The sequence below is a fragment of the Rattus norvegicus genome, chromosome 1, assembly GCF_036323735.1.
Source record: "Rattus norvegicus strain BN/NHsdMcwi chromosome 1, GRCr8, whole genome shotgun sequence".
In the NCBI taxonomy this organism is placed as follows: Eukaryota; Metazoa; Chordata; class Mammalia; order Rodentia; family Muridae; genus Rattus; species Rattus norvegicus.
Genome location: NC_086019.1, coordinates 270,233,695 through 270,257,421, shown reverse-complemented (window position 1 = coordinate 270,257,421; position 23,727 = coordinate 270,233,695). Strand labels below are relative to the sequence as shown.

Below are 23,727 nucleotides of genomic sequence, written 5' to 3'. Positions count from 1 at the left end.
AGCATGACCTTTTCACTTACAAATGAGCCAAGCAAATAGAAAAGTAAGGACACAACTGAACTATCTGGTGACATTGTAAGTTATTTGTTCCTGAAATCCAGGTAACTTGTAAGATAATCATAGTTCCCATTGCGATTCTAATGTTGGCCCATGGATAGACTAACATTGTCTTGAGGTCCAGTCTGAAGTCTGTAAGAGGGATTTCCCCACTTTGATGTTTCCCACCTATATCATGCTTTGACTAATATATTTTAAATGCTTATATTCATAACATTCTTTGTTCTCTTATAGGTGAAAAATACCTATGAGACTGTTATTATTCATGTACATGGATTTTGTATTAATCTAATCTGTTTTTTTTTTTTCAGAGCTGAGGACCGAACCTAGGGCTTTGTGCTTGCTAGGCAAGCACTCTACCACTAAGCTAAATCCCCAACCCTAATCTAATCTGTTTTAATAGTCATGGTCACTGACATTTGGCTCCATAACTTTTATGGTTTGAATGTGAAATATTCTCCAAAGTTCATGTGCTTGAACAATGGATCCCAAGCTGACAAAGCTATTTTGCAGTTGTGCAAACTGTAGGAAATGGAGCCTCCTTTGAGAGACGGATTGCTGTCAAGTTCTCAAGGTTCATAACTGTTGTAAGTTTCTCCTTGTTCTCTGATTCATCACTCAGATCCAGTTATTGAGCTAAACTCCAAACACTGGTCCTAAAACTCTCCTACTATACTTAAACATTTTTCCGTGGAACTATCAGCTAAAATATACCTTTCATTCTTTACAACATGTGTTGTCAATTACTGTCAGAGGACAACTTTTTCATGTTCCCTTGAAGGACTGAAGTACATTTTTATATCACTAATTTTTGAATCTATATATCTGGACTCATAGAAAGTCTCTTATTTGTGTAATCACCCCAATTAATGCCAGGTACCAGCTTTTACCCAACTATTTAGATTTATGATTCCTATGGAACTGTAATTACAGACTGTTGTGAGCTGCCATGTGAGTGCTAGGAATGAAACTGGTTCTAACAGAGCTCTTAACAACTGAATGATTGCTCCAGCCCCACCAACCCACTCTCAATAATTAAAATAAAATAAAATAAAATGCAATACCATACACAAGAGATTTGGGATACAAGGACCAGTTATGAGGAGAGCTTCAGTCAGGCAGGTAGTGGAGTAGCCTAAAAGAGAGGCCATGTGTGCTGCAGCAGATAGAGATTGAGGAGCGGGAATACCCAAGTCTTTTGGAGTCCAAGCGATTCCGTCATAATCTCAAGTAGCTGAACAAGGAGCTGCAAGATTTGATGTTTTCCCTGCTGGATTCTGGTACTGTTTTGGTCTGCTCAGTCTTTGCTCTGATACTTTGTGGAATTGAATTGTTTATTCTGTGACATTGTATATTGGAAACATAACCATCTCACTTAACGGTAGAGTGTGGTCAGATAAAAAGTAGTTTTCACTATTTAAGAGTTGAAGAAAGGGGGTTGGGGATTTGGCTCAGTGGTAGAGCGCTTGCCTAGCAAGCACAAGGCCCTGGGTTCGGTCCCCAGCTCCGAAAAAAAAAAAAAACAAAAATAAAAACAAAACAAAACAAAAAACCAAAAAAAAAACCAAAAAAAAAAAAGAGTTGAAGAAAGATGTTAGATGAGAATGGCTCCCACATATTTGAATACTTATTTTTTAGTTGGTGGAACTGTTTGGGAAGGAGCACAGGTGTGGCCTTTTTGAAAGAACTGTGTCACAGGGCTGCACTTCGAGGCTTTAAGAGCTTCTGACCATGTCCATTGTATTCACTACCTCTTATCAAAATGTGAGCTCTCCACTCTTCCTGCTGGCTTGAATTTATGCTGCCATCGACTCTAACCCTTTGGAATTGTGATCTCAATTTGATGCCTTCAATTATAGTTTGCCTTGTCCATGGTGTGTTTTATGTCAGCAATAGAAAGGTCTATACAGAAGCATTCTGTGGAAGACCAGAACACTGACGATCTCCCCTTCCAACTACAGAAACCATGGAGGAATTTCTTCTAACTTAAGCCCCAGAGCAGTTAGCCAACAGTCCCAGGCCTTTGAGGTTAGGAATGATCCCAAGATTGATAAGTCTGGACTTCATGAAGAGGCAACCCTGTTAAGAACATTCTCTTTTTCTGCTAACCAGAATGTATCAAATACATTCACAGATCCCTCTTCTATAGAAGACTGTCATGCTAGGAGTGATGGTCCAAAGACACAGGGTTACATATATACTGCTATTGGTTACAGATTCAATTTGTATCATACACAATAGTGTACTTAGTGAAACAAGGTCCTGGGGTTCTAAATGAGACCCTGTCTCAAACAAAGAAAACAAATGAAAATTGTATTTATGAAGAGCCAACTAACTACATTTTTTGATTTTTTTCTAAATTAAACCTAATGTTAATAGGTTTATATAATAATTGAATGTATTCCTATATTGTTCCCTATGGTGTTTTCTCTAATCATGTCCCAGGTTAAGGTCAACTTGTTTTTTGACTATTCTTCCTCTATAATCTCACCATTGCTCATTAACGCAGAAGACCCAGCTATTTCTCTCTCTGTCTTGTTCCTTGTAGTCCATGGACATCCCTGTCCTTAGTGACCCAGGCCCAGTGTTGCTTTTTCCTGGGGTCTTTACTTTTCTTAACTACTAAAACTTCAGGTTTCTCAAAAACATTTCCTGCTTCAAATATTTCCTAGTACAACTTAATCACCACGAGTTGGCTAAAATTTCCCAGAGAACATTAAGGCAGTCAGCCTCCACATTCAGAACCTCTTGTCTGGATTTGCCTGGGTTGATTACTGGAATAGTCAGGGCCAAAGCAGTTTGTTCCTAATAGACATCAGAGCCACCTCCTTCTCTAGTAAAGCCCTCAATCCCCTTTCAGAAATTTTTTTTAACCAGAGTTATGTTTGAGGACAAATATGCTATGAAAAAGCCAAAACAGACAAGCACACAGTAAAGAGCAACACCATCTGTATACTAGAAAGCCGGGGATGAATTATTCAGGTTATGCAGCCGAGTTTGCAACCATGTTGCACCTGACAGGTTCTATAGCTAAAAGGTCTAGAATTTAATGTGGAATCTGACCAATAGCACAGAGGTCAGCTAGCCACAAAGTACATATGATAGCGCCCCAAAGGATGGGTAATAGTCTAGGGGAGAAAAGTCTCAGATAATCATTCTGGGGAATTTGGGTGAAGTCTGTCTCCACAGATAGCAAAGAAGTCACCAGGTCATTAACAAAATCCACTCCCAGACTTTTGGATCGAATGCAGGAATTTTATCTTCTTCATAGAAAAGCTGTATGTTTTGACATTCCTTGTTTCCTAGTATGCAGATAGTATGCAAAAACAAAGAGAAACAACCAGCTTTCGGGTGTCAACCATTCTTGGAAATGGCCCCAGACAAAGGCACACAGACTTTTTTTTTTTTTTTACTGTATTCAATTTTTTTTATTAACTTGAATATTTCTTATTTACATTTCAAATGTTATTCCCTTTCCCGGTTTCCTGGCCAACACCCCCCTAACCCCTCCCCCTCCCCATCCTCCCCCCATTACCACCCTCCCCCCAACAATCACGTTCACTGGGGGTTCAGTCTTGGCAGGACCAAGGGCTTCCCTTTCCACTGGTGATCTTACTAGGATATTCATTGCTACCTATGAGGTTAGAGTCCAGGGTCAGTCCATGTATATAGTCTTTGGGTAGTGGCTTAGTCCCTGGAAGCTCTGGTTGGTTGGCATTGTTCATATGGGGTCTCGAGCCACTTCAAGCTCTTCCAGTCCTTTCTCTGATTCCTTCAACGGGGATCCCCGTTCTCAGTTCAGTGGTTTGCTGCTGGCATTCGCCTATGTATTTGCTGCACACAGACCTTCTTATAGGGAACCAAGGGAACTAACTCTCTAGGAGGGTTAGATAATCTAAATTTTTGTTGGTGGGTGATCAGTGGTCTACATTCCTATGTCATGAATGTTCAATCATGTGTGGTCAGTGGTCTGCACTCCTGTGTCATGAACGTTCAACTATGTCATGAAATAGTGCAGCCCATGTAGATGGCCCGTTCTGAAATAAGAAATCTCCCCATTTTTGTGGCTATTCCAGGCTGTTCTTTGGGAAAAGGTTTTGTGACCTCGTTCTGGGTTTTATGGTCTGTTCCTAGAGCTGGTGTCTTATGACCTAGGTTCTGGGACTTGTGATCTATTCCTGAAGCTGTTGTCTTACAGCATTTTTTGAAATCAGGTTTGGTCCTTAAATGGAGACAAATGGAGTTTATGTTGCCCTTTCAATACATAGTGATTAGCAGGTAGCTATGGCTCCTGAAAAAAAATCTACCTTCACAGTGTCACTTACTTGATTTTCAGCTAAGAACTTGTGCTACAAGATGAAAATTCCAGAAGCAGTTCTGACTAATTTACATCTGTTTCTGCATGACTTTGAGCTAAGAATGCTACTAAATGTCTTTGTTGTTACATTGTGACCACATTTAGAAGAGGATTTAACTTAGTATGCTTAAGAGTAGGCAAACCTCGGGGTTGGGGATTTAGCTCAGTGGTAGAGCGCTGACATAGCAAGCGCAAGGCCCTGGGTTCGGCCCAGTTCCAAAAAAAAAAAAAAAAAAAAAAAAAAAAAAAGGAAAAAAAAAAGAGTAGGCAAACCTCTGTGAATGTACCTAGACTTCCTAAGTAAAATCTCTAATGCTTCCTTTGTTGAAGAAAAGCATTGCTTTGGAAATGACTCCCATGCTCTCCTTGCCTGCCACAGGGGGAAAATCTTTCTCAGTTCTCCTGCCTTGACTTTTGTAATGGCTACTCTCAGTAGTCAAAGTGATTAAAATTCAGAGTTGGGTACTGTGAGAGATTTTTCTTTATTTTTTAATATTTATTTATTTTGTGTATATGAGTACATTGTAGCAGTTTCAGACACACCAGAAGAGAGCATCTGATCCCACCTCAGATGGTTGTGAGCCACCATGTGGTTGCTGGGAATTGAACTCAGGACCTCTGGAAGAGTAGTCAGTGCTCTTAACCACTGAGATTTTTCTTAATTATAATTTTGGAAGTGGGAAAACAGTTCTTCAATCTGGATCTTTTGAGGTGGTATGATCCACCTTTAATCTAGATCTAGACCACAGCTTCTGGTGGTAGCCTACATATATAAAGGACATTGGAGATAGTAGCTCTTTCCCTTTGTCTGCTTGCCCTAGCTCTGGCTTGCCAGTTTTTTGTTTTGTTTGTTTGTTGTTCGGTTTTTGGTTTGTTTCTGTTTGTTTGTTTCTTTTTTTTTCTGGCACTAGAGCCTATTTCTTTGGAATTCTGATGCATACGGATGATCATCTGAGACATCTAGCAACATGGACTCAACCACTTTCCATTGGTTGACAGCCATTGTTAGACTAATTGGACCACAGCCTGTTAGCCATGCTAATAAACCCACTTTTTACACACATAGAGGGATTCATTCTATCAGTTTTGTGGATTGTTCATCTAGAGAATCTTAAGTACCACAGCTATTTTGCTTGTTTGTTTTTGTTTTTTCCACCTTCCCACTGAGGAAGATGTGCTGGCTAACAATAGCGCTCCACAGTGTTTGTCATCGATTTCTTGCTTGGTGAAAAATAGCTGCAGTTTACCTGAACCCACCATGAAGGCACAAAACAGATATCTTGTTTCCTAAAGTCTCTCTTTGTTAAAATGCTGGCCATCCTTCCACTTGAGGGCCAGATTGAGAACTCTACTGCAAGTTGAGAATTGGGCTATGTAAGTTATTTACCTTGATTCAAGGAGGAAGAAGGGGAAGTGCCTACTGAGTACTGAGGAGAGTTCAAGCAAGGGATGAAGTGACAAGTAGTGAGGGCAGGGTCAATTGCCACAAGGGGAGGAGCAGGCGGCTGAGCAGAGGAACTGGAGTGGTGGGTCCTCCCGGGGCTGGGTGGGAAGACAGACAGGTAGAATATTGGAGGACAGGCACAAGTGCTACTGAAGTGCACATCTCTGCACATCTGGAAAAGCTTTGGCTCTGACCTGGAAGTCTGAGCCAGGAACTTCTATGCTGTGTCCCATCAGCGTACTCTAACCCTAAGGGCAGTGCTTTTGTTACTCAATACTCTCTGGCCAATCAGAGCCTTCAGATGGACCTGCCAGTCAGAAAAGGGGGAGGATCCTTCCGGGTGTCACGCTGTAAGTTCCGCTCTGTTCCTGAGCAGTCTTGAATGTTTTCGTGTGTCCTGCTCTCAACTCTGCTACTGGGCACTGAGAGGGGAGCTCAGGCACGCTCTGAAGTCGCGACATGGTGAGCGCAGGGTCAAGGGCCACAATGGGGAGGAGCAGGCAGCTGAGCAGCGGGAGCTGGTGTGGTGGGTCTTCCCTGGGGCTGGGTGGGGAGTGTCAGCCAGATGCTGACCCGTGAGGTCCCCTGTGTCCTAGTTACTCGCTGGATCCAGCGGTGGCCTCTGAATAACTTCCCTATGGGGATTGTGTATGGGCAAAACATTTGGAGCAGGGACTTGTGTGTAGAAACATCCTTGGTAGGATGCCAAACTCGGGGAGCCATCGTTTGTGTAGTATCTTCTACAGGTTCTGTCCTTAGCATTTACTATTTAGGTGTACAATCCATTTGGAGTTAAGTTCGTGGAGGCTGTAAAAGAAATTTCATGTGTTGGGTAGCGATCCAATATTAAACTGTGATGTAACAGAGAAGAAATCCATGATGTGAAAGAACTACCAGTGCTTAGGGGATAGTAAGGCACACCAAGTAGAATTTAGCTGAGGGAGGACTGCTTCTAAAACACCCCACAGATAAGCATTATGTTAACCAGGCCTGTTAGAGATTAGCGTGCTAGGATACACGTGTTTGTTCACCAGAACACCCCTACAACTAGCCACTAAGCCCATCCTCATATCGAAGAACAGGCCTCTTAACACGCTGCTCAAGGGAGCATTACAGGATCATAACCAACATTAAGGCCTGGTGTGCCATAAAGACCCAGATTTCTTCTTGAGAAAAGCATAGTTCTGCCACACAGGCAAGACTACACCAGGTGACAACCATTTGAAAAGGAAAAACACTGTTGTGTTGAGGTCTGGCCTGATCAAGCAAGGCTTTCCATGAGGCCCTCATGCATAGAGAAGGAAACCCAGGAGCATGATTGCCAGAGCCAGTACAAGACTGAGGCCTTGAGAGTTTTCCCTAAGGCCCTGATGTACTGAGAATTAAATAGAGCTGCTCTAAAGCAAGGAGTATGCTTGTGAGAACTAGTGATGGTCTCCAGGTTGCCAAGGCCTTTGGAAGGGGTTGCTTCACATTCTGAGAACCCAACTTGTCCCACCACATGGGGCTGTGGCTATCAGTCCTAAGTCCACTGTAGGTTTGGTCAGTAATGTTCTTGAGATACCCTGTGTCCTGCTGTGCACCATTGTTTTAGACTTCTCCTAAGTTTGTCCTATTGTATAATAGTTTCTGCTGACTTCATAGAAGTCTACCATTTTTTTCAGTTTCCCCCATTAGTAGTATCCGAGATGCTTTCTTTTTTTTTTTTTTTTTTTTTTTTTTTTTTTTTTTTGGTTCTTTTTTTCGGAGCTGGGGACCGAACCCAGGGCCTTGCGCTTCCTAGGTAAGCGCTCTACCACTGAGCTAAATCCCCAGCCCCCCGAGATGCTTTCTTAAGAAGCTTCCTTAGCATAAGACATAGCTTGTGTAAGACCTCCCGACTGTAGCCTTTATATGTCCAACCTTCTACTTTTCCTATCTTTTTCATTCTCTGGAATCTTCCACTTAGAACCCTGTTACTCAAGAATAACAAGCTGTTTCAGGGCACTGGTGTACTTAAGAAATAATTATGTTAATATCTTTGCTGTGTAAATCTCCCATTTAAGTGGCTAGTCTTGCAGTCTCCGGTCCATGTTTAAATTGTTCAAAACATAACGTGGGAACTGAACCTAAAAGAGACTTAAGGGTGACAGCAAATGTGGAATGCAAAATGTCTTCTCTGCTGCCTCCTCTCTGAGCATTAGCCAGCTCTGCATGTATCCTGCATTAAAGACATTTTTCTTAACTAATCCTTTATGTGTACTGTGATTTCTCCATGGGAAGACATGTTTATTCTAGGACAGCTGTATCTTCAGCCTTCTAGAAAAATGTTTCTGAGATAATCTATGTTGACTCAGGTCACATCGCTCCCCAGGGCAGTCACTTGGTTTCCTCTTGATTAAACCTCCCAAATTCTTTAGTTAAAAGGCTGTACCACAGCAGAGTTTTAAAGTTACCCATTCGAGTCATGTATCGAATTGTCCATTGCAATAACAGGAAAAAGATTTGTATGTGGAGCATGGCGGAACAGACCAGAATAGGAGGAACAGTTTACTGTGTACACTGCATGGTGAAACAGGATAGACAATAGCGAGATCGCATACTCAAGTTTAAGGTCGTCAGCTACAGGGGTCACTAATATGAAGAAGGACCTGACTCAGGTAGGGTAAGTAATTTTGTAATTTCCCAGGACGTATTAATTCATGCATATAAATGAAAACAGACTAGATTAGTGGCTATACAATTTATGAAGGTTAGCTTGAGTCAACGAGTATTGAGTTTCCAATTAAAAAATTGTACTATGCAGATATGTGCACTCCTCCTTGACACATTTAAGTCAGTTCAGAAATTTGAGATACAGGCTATTGGCTATAGCTGTGTGTGTCAGGTTACAGATCTCAACAACTAACATTACACATAGGGAGAAGGTCAAAGAGTATCTCATTGTCTTATTATCTTCCCTTCTACCAGGGAAGGGCCTGTTCCTTTTCAAAGTCATTATACCTATGTGAGTTTTCAATTATATTTATCTTTTGAAAAAGATTGTTGGTAATTCTTTTTCTTTATGTACCACCGCTCTAATTGCTTGTTTTTATTTTCCCATGTTTTCCAGTCATTAAGAATTACATTCCTTGGCCAACTGATGGCTGCCCCAAATTGAGACCCATCCCATGGGCAAGAACTGATCCACTAATACTATTAATGATACTCTGTCATGCTTGCAGACAAGAGTCTAGCACAACTGTCCTGTGAGAGGCTCTACCCAGCAGCCAATGGGAAGAGATGCAGAGACCCACAGCCAAACATTATACGGCGGTTGGGTGTCTTATGGAGTTGAAGGAAGGATTGAGGGACCTGAAGAGGACAGGGACTCCACGGGAAGACCATAAGAGTCAACTGACCTGGACTCTTGGGGGCCCCCAGAGACTGAGCTACCCACCAAACAGTGATCCAGGGCTGGACCTAAGCCCCTGATGTATGTAACACGATGTGCAGTTTGGTCCAACAACTGGAGCAGGGAGTAGGGGTAGGAGAAGCTGTCCCTCAATCTGTTGCCTGCCTGTGGAGCCTGTTCCCCTAACTGGGTTCAGTGGGAGAGGATACACCTAGTGCTGCAGTGACTTGATGGCCAGGAATAGGGGTGCAGTGAGTGAGGGGATGAGAAGGGAGGAACAGGGTGAGGATTTGCATAGGGGGTACTGGGAGGAGAGGAACTGATATTGGGAATGTAAAGTGAATTTAAAAAACCATTCTTGTTCAATGACATATGAGAGCTGCTCACCTGTCATTTTAAAGGAGGGTTCTATTGATTTTTGTACTTGGGCTGAAAAGAGGATTCTGTCATCTAATATGCAAGGGAAGAGTGTTCCTGTGGAAACGAGGCAGATTTTTTTGGCTTTCTAACAACTCATTAAAAGACAGAGGTTTCATTGGCTCATGAAAAAAAAATGGCAATTACATGTCCTATGCAAAAAAAAATTTTTCATTCCTTTTTCTCAAGGGTTTTCATATTTGTTTCTGTTTAGAGCAACATCTCCTGAAGCTCAGCCATTCCTTATGGTATGTAGTTAAGACTTGCTTTGAACACACTTAATCCAGCCTCTACTACTCTGTGCTTGGAGGACAGTTTTGCAACTCCTTCATGCTGGCCCGGACTGGCCAGTGCAAAGGAAAAATGATTAGTGAATGAGTGTCTTCCAACCTCCCTGGATTTTGTGGGGGAATTACAAATAAAGAGTGTCTTATGTAAGAATTGCATACACTGACCAACTTTGAAGCTGGTGTAGTCACAGCACAGAAAGGGCTGGGGGAAGTAAAGTAAGAGCTTTCCTGCTTTGACAAGTAGTTAGGTAACCAACTTTAGATGACCAGTAAAAGTCCAACCTGGCCATTTTGGGAGGGTCACAGACCAAGGCAATCGAGACTCTGGATGAGGAACTGAACTTTTCTTTTGTACACTTAACCATACATACAAAAATGGGGATAGATTTGTTTTCTATAGTGCTTATGACTTATAAAGCAGTTGATGCAAAGCAAGCTGTTTAGGTACAAATATATACTCTCTTTAAAAATCTGTTTTCTTGCATTTAGTTTCTAAAACTTTGCATTTCCTCATACTGGTGCAGACTTGTATCCAAGCATCAGTCATAGGAAAAAAAAAATGTTTTCTAAGTGACCGTAATAGACGTCCTTTTCATTATCGTAAAAGAATGAGATCCTTTTAGTAGTCAAAATGGAAACATCTGTGTTCTTTAAATGAATCTCTTCTATTGGAATAGCTCTCCATCCCGTCCATTTTATATTACTGGCAAAGGAGTGAACCAGAGTGCATGGGGTGAGTGCTGGCCAGTGACTTCTTTGATTTTGGTTTTGACTATAATCCTGCAGTTCTTGTTTAAAGAACAGTGTTATATTTATAGATCTGCCTTTGTGTTTACTTTTATCAGTGATGCCATCTATGTTTGGGATTTTATTAATTTTTTAAAAATTTTTTTTCCTTTTTTCTTTATTAACTTGAGTATTTATTTACATTTCGATTGTTATTTCCTTTCCCGGTTTCCTGGCCAACATCCCCCTAACCCCAACCCCGCTCCCCTTCTATATGGGTGTTCCCCTCCCCATCCTCCCCCCATTACCGCCCTCCCCCCAACAATCTAGTTCACTGGGGGTTCAGTCTTAGCAGGACCAAGGGCTTCCCCTTCCACTGGTGCTCTTACTAGGATATTCATTGCTACCTATGAGGTCAGAGTCCAGGGTCAGTCCATGTATAGTCTTTGGGTAGTGGCTTAGTCCCTGGAAGCTCTGGTTGGTTGGCATTGTTGTTCATATGGGGTCTCGAGCCCCTTCAAGCTCTTCCAGTTCTTTCTCTGATTCCTTCAACGGGGGTCCCATTCTCAGTTCAGTGGTTTGCTGCTGGCATTTGCCTATGTATTTGCCACATTCTGGCTGTGTCTCTCAGGAGAGATCTACATCCGGTTCCTGTTGGCCTGCACTTCTTTGCTTCATCCATCTTATCTAATTGGGTGGCTGTATATGTATGGGCCACATGTGGGGCAGGCTCTGAATGGGTGTTCCTTCAGTCTCTGTTTTAATCTTTGCCTCCCTATTCCCTGCCAAGGGTATTCTTGTTCCCCTTTTAAAGAAGGAGTGAAGCATTCGCATTTTGATCATCTGTCTTGATATTAATTATAATTTAATTATATTGTTGTTTCTCTGGGAAATGATATCAGCATTTTTGTTGGTTTGGGGACTTTCTGTGGAGAAACAATTTTAATTTTCTTTCCTGGAACCTAAAAACTTGCCCCTCCTCATTTCTTGGCAAATATGTCTTTTACTTGTTGCAATCATCAACGTTTGGGGTTTTGCTACTAAATGATTGATATGGTCAAGACGTTGGATTTGGGTTTTTAAATTTTTCTCATATATTATTGTCTGTGTGTCCTAATTAGCTTCAGCTCTCAACGTTTCAGAGCCTACAGTCCTCTGAGGGAGCCTCACTGGAGGGTGTCCCCCCATCAGCATGGCTGGATGCTATATCAGTGAGAGATTGTGTTGAGTGATGGCTGATGTAGGAAGGCGCTACACTGAGGGTGGCAGGGTCCCTAAGCAAGTGGGCCTGGGCTGGGTAAGAGAGCTGGCTGAGCATGAGATGGGACCAAGCAAGATGGCAAGCCAGGAAACAATATTTTTCCATGGTTTTTGCCTTCATATTTTGGTGTGAGTTCTAACCTAAGATCCCAAAGTGATGCACTGTGATCTGACAAACTATCCAAAAAGCAAAACAAAACAAAAAAATCCCTGTTCATTGCTTGAGATGGGTTTGGTTAGAGGATTCAATCAGAGCAGCAGAGGAGCAAGTTAGAACAAAAAATGGAATGCAAGAGGTCGTTTTGCTGCTGAGCAGAACCTGATAATGTTCCCTTTCGGTGAAATGTAGAAGACATAAGGACTTCAGAAGACAAAAGTCTCATCAGCTTAACTGGATATTCCTGTAGTACTTGGAAGATCAGTGTGTTGATAGTAATGCGGACAGAAGAAATCGAAGTCATAGGATTTCAGTGGAAAATGGACTCCCTGATAAATTCAGCCAGAGGTCATTTGTGTGATATTTTGGCCCAAAGTCTTTCTTATTGTGGCCATGTTCTGAGGATCTGAATAAGGCAGAATTAAAAAATAATGGGCTGATTTCTTAGATAGTATATTGAATCTGTTGGATAGTTAAGACTCATTGGGGGCTACAGTGAAAAATAAAAGCAATAAGTTGGGGAGAAATAAATGCAAAGTCTGTGGTTTGTAGAGAAAAAAACAACACTGGGAAGTTTCGGATGGCAGCCAAATGCTGAAACAGAGTCAGGAATCATGGAAATTATCACTTTTAAACAGAAGGTCCTTGCTCTGGATTCAAAGTCTAAGCCCCATGGGCAACATTCCCTCCTGCAAAGCCTTCAATTAATGGGAGTAGGCAAAGTGATTCCTAGTCACAGGAAGGAACTTCATATAAAACCTGGTGCAAATGTGGTCTAAGCATGTGGGTTCCATCCCAATATAGAAGCCATATTGTGCTAGTTCTGGAAAGAAGAAAGATGAAAAATTTAAATTCTTCCTCTGTGGTTGCAGTTCAGCACTGGTCCAGCCATCTGTGTTTGGCAAAGTCAGAGCCCCAGTGAGGACACTGAGTTCATTGTATGAAGCTGTGAGGATGAATCCTGAGTTGCATTTTGAGACCACAAGATGTTAAGATACCTAAGCTATGAGAAATCTGCCATGGAGAGATGCAAATAGGAAGTGGAAGTAACCAAACTGAGAGAAGTTTGAGAAGTTGCAGGGTTAGGGCCATCTAAACCCTTTGAAACCGAAGCCTCACGTATCAGAGATAGAGGCACAGGATTTGGTGTGTGCCCTGTTGGGTTTCTTGTCTTGGTCCAATCTTCCATCACTATGGACACATTCCACTCTATTGGAATGGGAAAGGGTATTCTATGTCTTTATATGTTGGAAAGATGCAATTGCTTTCTGATTTTTACAAGATGGGGCAATCAAGAGATTGCCTAGAGTGTCAAAAGAGTCTCTGGACATTTTAATGGCATGTGTACAGGCTGCTGTAAACTATTAGGATAATTGGGATGACTATGAGCCTATAGTGAGCAGGTTCAGAGTGTAGTTGATTGAATCAAAAAGTTCCTAGATAGGGTGATGTCTTTGAACTCTTGTCTTACCTTTTTGGAATTCTTTGGGGAGCAAATGGAAGCTTCTATAGGAGGAACCTTTCTACACTCCTTATTGGAGATGGGATATGATTGTGTATAGACTCAACCCATTTCCTATTCTTTGTTTCTTCTGTATTGTGGTTCAAACTGATCAGTCAGCTTCCTTCTTGTGCTGTCAATCTTTCACCATTATAGACTATCCCCGATCACATAAGATATGGTAGAAGCAATTGCTAGTCAATGCTAGTCTATTTTGCTACCTTAACATTTTCATATTCTTAATTTTGTTGTTTTCATTTTGAAGACAAAATTCTCTGTGCAGTCCTGGGTGTCCTGAAAGTAGGAATGTAGATCAGGCAGGACTTGAACTTAGATATCCACCTGGCTCTGGCTCCAGAGTGCTGGGATTAGATGTGGGCCAGCATGCCTGGCTTGCTTTCTTTTTATATGATAGCTGATTGGGCTTGGAAGGTGTGCAAGTAAATTTTCTGGAGATGGCCCACCATTTTGCATGGCTTGAGGTAGGGTGAGCTCTGAGAATGCAGGGTCCTTAGACACTTCCTCCCAGGATTGCTTCTTGCCGCCAATATACCTTTCCTGTCACTATTATATGACCTTATGATTCCTGAGTATCAGCCCACCCTAGTAAGCAAATTTCCTGCAGATCAACATGAAGATGAACTCTTGTGAATTAATGCTGTTTAGATGAATTATTGATTTTATAGAATTCCCGATTAGATTAAAATATTTTTTAAGAAAAGATTTAAGGAGATGGTTTTAGTTGGCTTAGTCTTTTGCCAGAAAGATGTAATAAAATTAGAATCAAGAATAGAATGTGCCCACTCCTCATAGAATAGTAAGTAAAGGCTACATAGTCAGAAATACAATGAGCTTTCACAATTATACTAAGAGGAGAAATAGGCTTGGGACAAATTTGTGATCAAGGAAAAACATTCATTCGAGGTCAGGTCCTAGGATGAGGCCACAGGTGTGCACTATGATTAAGCAAGGCCATGTTTGACTGTTGCTTTGGCCTTATGATGAGCTTATAGAATGAAACTGCTTTGAACTTAATATCAGCATCCTTCTGTAACTCCCCTTTTGTGAAACATTTTATCTATGAGGTAATTTTCTAAAGACCTTTTTTGTCTAAGAAGGTATAAAAAGGCCAGAGAAAAGAAATAAGATGATGGTTTGGGGGCTCTGCCCCATCCATCCAAATGTGTGTGTGTGTGTGTGTGTGTGTGTGTGTGTGTGTGTGTGTGTGTCTGTGTGTGTGTGTGTGTCTGTCTGTCTGTCTAAATTTATGTACATGCATGCATATATAAGTATATGTGTATATGTAAGTATGCATGAACACTTGTGCAATTAATGAGACAGGTTGTTGGGCCCAGCCAGTGTGTATATGTGTATGAGTGTGTGTGTCTGTGCATGTGGTCTGTGTAAAATAATTTCCTTTTCTTTTCTCTCTGGTTCACAAAGAGTTAACAAGAGGTCCTTGAGCCAGAGAAAAAAGAAACCAGCATTTATTAGCATAAAACTAAGAGAGGGTTATAAACCAGAGATCATCAGTCTTTAACCTTCAAATAACACCTCGTCCTGCCCAGTACCATTCCCCTAAAGGCCTCCCCTAAAGGGCTGTCAGGTCCCCAGCACAGTAAAGACCCCTGAGTTCTTTCTATATTTTTTGTTTGCTTGATTAATTTTTGTAAAGGAGTCAGAGTCTTAATATGTACCTCTTGCTACTCTAGAACTTGTAGCATAGACCTGAATGGTGTCCAACTAAATTAGGTGCACTTACGTCTGCCTCCTGAGCATTGGGATTAAAGGCATAAGAAACACACCCAGCTTGCCCATCAGTGTGCTTAGTACTGCTCTGTTTGCCTCTGTCTGTCTGTCTGTCTGTCTGTCTGTCTCTGTTAATTGGCATTTCATTTGCAAGGCTATATCCTATTCAAAAGGCACAGAGATGAATCTCATTATTCAGTTTTCCCTATAAAATGATTTGGTTAATATATTAGAACTTCTATGTCAGGAAGTAAGTGGAGGAAGCACTAGAATTATATGAATATATGTTGTTGATATCATGCTTTCTGTTGTACACATGTATGGGATATTTTAGGATGCAGTGACCTATGATGAAGTGCATGTGAACTTCACTCAGGAAGAGTGGGCTTTGCTGGATCGTTCCCAGAAGAGTCTCTACAGAGATGTGATGCTGGAGACCTACAAGAACCTCACTGCTATAGGTAAGGCTGTGGATTTTCTTTCCCTTTTTAAAATAAGTAGACAAATGTGTCTTTGTTATTGATGATCTGTAATTTCAATTGAGAATCAGGAAAAATGAGAAGAATAAATCGGCCATAGTTCTAAGGTTCACTAAATATAGTAATTTGAATTTTGCCTAATTTCCAATAATATATCATACATTTTCTGATACTATATTTTAGGCTACAATTGGGAAGACTATAATATTGAAGAACATTGTCAAAGTTCTAGAAGACGTGAAAGGTAATTTTCATGTGCAAACTGATACAAGTATGACTCTGAAAGAATTTTAATGTGTCTTGGAAGTTTTAAAGAGAAGGAACAGTGCAAACAGTGCAGTGAGGGTTATTAAGTGTAGTACAATAATTTAAACTAGCCCTGACGAGCTTACAAAGAAATGAGGCTCAGGGTATGATTATTTTATTTGGCTTTGACAATTACTGGGGTATAAGTCCTAATCTACTCTTTTAACTGCTGGCCTGGCTGCCTCCCCAGTCATGTACCCCAGATACTTGCTGTTTCTCCTGGCCCTGAGATTCTGGTCCATCTCCCCTCATGACTGCTTCTCTCTTCCTGATCTTCCTCCTTTTCATCTCTCCTCCCCCAACCAGGTCACTCCAAACTCTAATACATCCAGTAATTGGCTGTAGCCAAGTTTCTTTAACCAATAGTTTTAAATCAGAGAATAAAGTTTGCACAACAAAATCTTGTAAGTGTGTGAAATCACTCACAGGCCTAGATCTTCAGGTATAGAATTCAGCATTACAATGAATAGCTACAGACCAAACTTCAACAATTCCCCTCCTTTGTCTAAATAAAAAGGCTCCTAAAAAAAAAAACACCCTAGGAATAATTACAAAATTGAATTATTAAGTAATAGTGACATTTTAAAAAATCTCGTCTGTATTTGGCAATTTAGGAGAAAATATTTTATCCTGGTGAGTTTAGAGTTTTGTATGTAAATCAATTTTTATCCTAACTTGTATAACTCTCCTAAAATTACCTTTGTGGACCTAGAACATACTTTTAAAACGTAAACAATTTAAGTTACGGTAATGCTACGACTATTTAATCTTTAACCCCATTAGAGATTTGAGAAAGAATAAACACTATTTGAGTATATGAAAGTGTAGGGTGGCAGATTTTAAAAATCATGGAAATGACAGAGATAGCTTACTGCTTGGACAGTCCCCAATATTTCCTATAACATTTAAAATATTTTCCTGTCTTGGCAGAGCTTAGAAGTCAATGTTCTTGCACCCGTTTGTCCTTTTGGACAGCATTTTGTCTGCAGGTGAAGTTAGGGCATTTCTTGGCCAGAGCCTGACTTGCGGAAGCAGCTCCACATAGAAGCACCGATGTTCATTGTCTTTTCTGAAGTGGATACTGTGGGAGCAGGCATGTCTCATAGCTAAAAGATCTTTTGGTAATAAAATAACATTAAATGTCATTTCATGGATCTCCAATGCTTTTGAAGACCACTTATTTATTTATAGCATATTTGAACAAGCAAACAATGCCTGTCTAGGTATCTGTTATCTGTACAGTCCAGGATATATATTTTTGTGATACTCTAGAGCAGTATGCAATACAACTATGTGTTTGATTGACTGACCTTTAACTTATATTATTTAATTATCCTAAACAGTTTGTAATAGCGGCTATTAAAATGACTGGGATCAAACATTTTTTTTTCTCAATGAGTTGTATAGACACAATGCCTATCTAAAAATAACAAAATTAATCTTAAAATTTGTATATAATGATTTATACAGTGAAAACCTTAAATCTATCTAATTATAAATATACAAAAAATTGTACCACTGTAACAAGATATAACCTTATTTTTATATTAATATATAAAATTTTGTATCAATGTAAGATTATGGCTATAAAATGTCTTTTGGTTTGAGAGTAGGTTTAATAATCTATCCCTATTTAATTTTTCATAATATTTTTATATCTCCCCCTTTCAACCCTCTTTCCCTTCTCTAGGAAAGAAATATATGAATCTCTGTGTCTAAGCTCCCTAATTTTGTTTCCTCCCTTTCTAAAAGCACAATTATTTGCAATCATCTCTTAATATATCTATAATTTAGAAAATGACCAAAACCATCCACCCCAACTTAAGGGATTAGGAGGAGGATGGTCTTTTTATAATTGTTTTTTGTAGATTGGGGGCAAAAAATTTTTTGGGAGTTGGAAAAATGGTTAAGTGAAAATAAAGTAGCTGGCATTATGCACTGTCCAGTCTTTATGTGTTGAGAAAGTTGAGGGCTTACCTAAGTCCTGACTGGAGTCGTGTGAAAGACTGGATGAACCAAGGTCATCTGGGATCAGTAGTCTTTTCTGAAGCTGTCTTGGAAGCAAGTCTTTAGAGGAAACAGCTTTGATGCAGTTGAGGTAGGATTAAGCAGGGAGGGGGACAGTACATCTCACCGTCTCAGCATCCCCAAGGGTGAATTTTGTCAGGGCTGCCTGGTTGGTCTTTTTTTTTTTTTTTCTAAAGATTTATTTATTCTAAGTAAGTGCACTGTAGCTGACTTCAGACACATCACAAGAGGGCATCAGATCCCATTACAGATGGTTGTGAGCCACCATGTGGTTGCTGGGAATTGAACTCAGGATCTCTATAAGAGCAGTCAGTGCTTTTAACCACTGAGCCATCTCTCCCCGCTTGGTCTTTTATTTTGCAATATAGAAGCCTTACAACCAATGTTTAGTTTTATAAAGATATTTATGAAATGTGCAAGGTGTACAGATTAATTAAGGATTCATTTTTTTGTTTGTTTTTAGAGCAGGTGAAAGCAACTATCTTTTTATGAAGTAGGTCAATCAATAACCAAATTGTTATATAAAATTTTACTTAAGCCATATGAAGAATGGCATGAAGAATTTTGAGGATATTTATAGGCTATTTGTGGCTGACGTTTTGTGGCTCATGCCATGTAGAGGGATTAACAAATCATGTTACCTGTCCTGTTTGTATGTTTCTTTTTAATTTTTATTTTTTTCCTTCGTCTGTAGTCATGATCTTCAGGGGGTCTTCCACTATGAAATCTGATCCTTATTATTTTAGGAGTCTAAAGCTTTTCTGTTGTCGTTGTTTGTTTGTTTGTTTATTAACGCAAATATAGAGTCTCTTTCCCAAAATAGCATCCTTTTGGTCCAGTAACACAAAGGCATTAAAATATAGATTGATTTAATTTAGCAGCCTCTCTTTTATTTAGATCTGCTCTACTTTGACCTCTGTCAAAGAGGATTTGTAATATCGTTATAACCACTGAATTTATAACCACCTTTATTTTGATAATTAAAACAATTGTAAACAATTATTATTATTTATTGAGATAGGTTTCTTTTTTATGTGTAGCCCAAACTCACTGGATTTGTTTGTAGATTAAGTTAGCCTGACTCACAAGAAATCTAAGTATTCTTGCTTTTGTCTTACAAACATTGAGATCAAAGACCTGGATTTAATTATTTATCCGTATGTGCTTAAAAGCATTTATATTCCCATTTATTTCTCCCTTCTTTGAAGATTAATAATTAATTTTTTTATTGATAACCCTGAGTTATTACTGTGTTTTGTTTGGGCTGTTCTTAACTCTAATTGACCAGGCCTTGGGGCCACATTTTTATGACTCACCTAACCCATGAAGGCTTCTCCTCCATTCATCTTTTCCCCCCGTGGTTCTCCTTTGGCCCCCAAGCCAGGCAACACTAAACCCTTGGGTCTACATGTGAACACTCTTGTGTATGGGACGACCGGATCTTCAGGAACCAGTATTAGCATTAGAATACAAGAAGCATCAGGCCAACTCTAGTAGTATAGAGGTTAAGATTTCTGCCCAGCTCATGTACTGTTTAAGGGTTATTAGGAATAATAAAAGTTTTATATCATTTATTCATGAATTGAATGATCAAAGCAGGATAGAAACCCCAGATTGAGATTAAAAATTTCTACAACAATTAAATTCTCATAGAACTATGTAACTCAATGTCAGATATCTTGTGTATTTGCAAGGCATTCCTCAAAGAAAGAAGAAGGAAAAAATGCCTTAACAGAATCATAACCCCAATAGAGCTATGCTGTATAACTTCCAATCTGTTTAGTCTCATATCACTTAGATATTGCAAAAGATATACACACTGAATAGGTGATAGGTACATGTCCACAACCTTCTAATAGTCCTAAGCAAATAGTCCATAGTATAGCTGGAATTACTCATATAATTGTAGTAACACTGCTAAGTTTGATGAGATGGGCAATGTATGAGTCAAGAATGTTGTGGGGAAACCTTATTACCATACCACACGTCTGTGAAGAATAAAAAGGTAAACTATGTGAGTTTGTTACTTCTTTAAATAGGATTATCATGTGTCACAATGAATACAAGCCATGTGAGCACAGTGCTACTGAAAGAAGTAAGGTACCTCTCTTTCTCCTAGAACAATTAGAGATATATAGTAGTATCCAATATGAGTAGACTTTCTGAATGTGATACAAGTTTGCAATTAATTGGTTTTTGTTAAGGCCTAAGTAAAATATTAAGGCCTAAGTGGGATGTTAAGGCCTAAGTAACTGTTACATGGATAGTCTGACATTCTGTGCTGTTGCTAATGTTATAAGGAAATTTCTTATGGTTTTTTTTTCCTGGTGTTAATAGGAAACTTCTCATGCCCAAGTTGATTGCATACTCTGTTATATTCTGTGTTCTTGGAAACCAATCACAAGAGAAGTCAGTTAGAACTGCTTTGTATAAGCGTGGACCCAAATCAATCACCCAGCAACACTTTCTGCACCTGTATATAAGCGTTTATGGTAATTGTCTTTAGAAGCTGCCCCTGGGATGGACTCCAGTGAAAGAGAAACACCTGCCTCTATTATAAGACTTTCATTTTGAGTAGGTGTTGAGTAAAGTTTAAGTTCCCAAGACCTCCCTAGGAACTGAGATCCTACTTGGCAGAAAGAGACATGCATGTGTGTAACTGACCTCATGGTTGGCAAGTTAGGACATGAATGTTAGAGAAGGTAAGTCCAATCCTGGTTGACAAGTTAAGAAATGAATGTTAGACAGGCAGTTCTCCTGGCGTAGTTGAATTCCCCAAGCAATGGGAGCAGGATAAATGTACAACAAAGACATGTTCCTAAGGAAATTCCTTATTCTAAATATTTTTTTAAAAAAGATTTATTTATTTTATGTATATAAGTATACTGTAGCTGTCTTCAGACACACCAGTAGAGAGCATCAGATCCCATTACAGTTGGTTGTGAGTCACCATGTACTTGCTGGGAATTGAACTCAGGACCTCTGGAAGAGCAGTTGGTGCTCTGAACCGCTGAGCTATCTCTCCGGCCCCTTATTCCTAAATTTTGACTGGAATACAGATGTTTATAGTTCTCAGGCTTAAAAAGCCCTGTAGGACCTTAACTCAATATCATGGTTCAGCTCCTGAGTCTGAACTGTGGCTCTGATCAATCAGTCTTGTGGTACATACTCAATAAACTATCCCAATCTGACTGAGATTGGTGCTCATGTGGTTTGTGAGGCAACCCATGGACCCCAGCAGTTTTCCAACTTTATTGGGAATATTCACAAACTCACACTGCAGAAAATTCCTATAGGTGTTAAAAATGTGGAAATTCTTGTTTGTCCTTGTTCACTAAGACAAATGTGGTATAGAAAAAATTATGAATGCAATCAATGTGGTAAAGCTTTGAGTTCTTCCAGTTCTCTTCAAATATGTGGAAAAATTATATAGAAAGTAATGCTATAAATGTGAGCCATGTAATAATTGCTCTTACCGTTATAGTTATCTTCAGAAATGTAAAACAACCCATAATGAGGGGGAACATAAAAAAGGGATTAAGATCTGATTTTTTTTCTTTTTTTAAATATGGAAGGCTTCATGAATTTGTGTGTCATCCTTATGCAGGGGTCATGCTAATCTTCTCTGTATTGTTCCTATTTTAGTATATATGCTGCCGAAGTGAGCACAGATCTGATTCTTCTTAACGATTAGATCAAATTGTAAAATGTATTCATACATATAAAACAGTTGATCAGTGTAATAAATGTGGTAAAGCTTTCACATATGCCAATTATCTTCACAGGCATGAAACAAGTCATCCTGGAGAGAAACCCTCTGAATATACTCATTGTGGTAAAGTTTTGGCATATCAGAGTCATCCTCAAAAGCATGAAAGAATTCATACTGGAAAGAAGCCCTATGATGATACTCAATGTGGTGAAGCCTTTGCGTGCCACAGTAATCTAGTACACAAAAGAATACATACTGGAGTGAAGCCCTATGAATGCAACCATTGTGGTAAAGCCTTTGCATATCCCAGTAATCTTCAAAGGCATGAAAGAATTCATACAGGAGAGAAACCCTATGAATGTAATCAATGTGGTAAAGCCTTTGTAACTCACAGTGATCTCCAAATACATAAAAGAACACATACTGGAGAGAAACCCTATGAGTGTAATCAATGTGGTAAAGCCTTTGCATATCACAGTAATCTTCAAAGGCATGAAAGAATTCATACAGGAGAGAAACCTTATGAATGTAATCAATGTGGTAAAGCCTTTGCATGGCACAGAAATCTTCAAAGGCATGAAAGAATTCATACAGGAGAGAAACCCTATGAATGTAATCAATGTGGTAAAGCCTTTGCATGGCACAGTCATCTTCAAAGGCATGAAAGAATTCATACAGGAGAGAAACCTTATGAGTGTAATCAATGTGGTAAAACCTTTGCACATGACAGTAATCTCCATATACATAAAAGAAAACATGCTGGAGAGAAACCTTATGAATGTAATCACTGTGGTAAAGCCTTTCCATGTCACAATCTTCTTCAAATACATAAGAGAACACATACAGGAGAGAAACCCTATGAATGTAATCAATGTGGTAAAACCTTTGCATATCACAGTTATCTTCAAATGCATGAAAGAATTCATACAGGAGAGAAACCTTATGAATGTAACCATTGTGGTAAAGCCTTTTCACAACACAGTAGTCTCCGAGTACATAAAAGAACACATACTGGAGAGAAACCCTATGAATGTAGCCAATGTGGTGAAGCCTTTGCATATCACAGTCATCTTCAGATACATAAAACAACACATACTGGAGAGAAACCCTTTCAATGTAACCAATGTGGTAAAGCCTTTGTATATAACAATCATCTCCTAGTACATAAAAGAACACATACTGGAGAGAAACCCTATGAATGTAACCATTGTGGTAAAGCCTTTTCACAACGCAGTAGTCTCTGTGTACATAAAAAAACACATACCGGAGAGAAACCTTATAAATGTAATGAATGTGGTAAAGCCTTTGCACGTAACAGTCATCTTCAAAGGCATAAAAGAATTCATACAGGAGAAAAACCTCATGAATGTAATCAATGTGGTAAAGCCTTTGCACGTCACAGTACTCTACAACTACATAAAAGGAAACATGCTGGAGAGAAACCTTATGAATGTAGTCAATGTGGTAAAGCCTTTCCTTCTCATAATCTTCTTCATATACATAAAAGAACACATACTGGAGAGAAACCCTATGAGTGTAATCAATGTGGTAAAACCTTTGCATATCACAGTCATCTTCAGGTGCATGGAAGAATTCATACAGGAGAGAAACCTTATGTATGTAATCAATGTGGTAAAGCCTTTGCATGCCACAGAAATCTCCGAGTACATAAAAGAAAACATAGTGGAGAGAAACCCTATGAATGTAACCATTCTGGTAAAGCCTTTTCACAACACAGCAGTCTCCAGGTACATAAAAGAAAACGTACTGGAGAGAAATCCTATGAATTGTAAGCAGTGTGGTAAAGACTTAACACGTCACAGTCATCTTCAAAGGCATGAAAGAAATCATACTGAAAGGAAACCCCATGA

The 23,727-nt window shown here is 39.6% G+C and overlaps 1 non-coding gene and 1 pseudogene across 1 annotated transcript; one reads left to right on the top strand and one right to left on the bottom strand.

Annotated features, from left to right (window-relative positions):
* The first annotated feature begins 6,167 nt into the window (after window positions 1-6,167).
* Window positions 6,168-23,159, top strand: Zfp950 (zinc finger protein 950; annotated as a pseudogene).
* On the bottom strand, window positions 21,707-21,813 carry Rnu6-28 (RNA, U6 small nuclear 28). Its single transcript, XR_005499942.1, has one exon. It is a non-coding gene; the product is annotated as a U6 spliceosomal RNA (small nuclear RNA).
* Window positions 23,160-23,727: the final 568 nt, after the last annotated feature.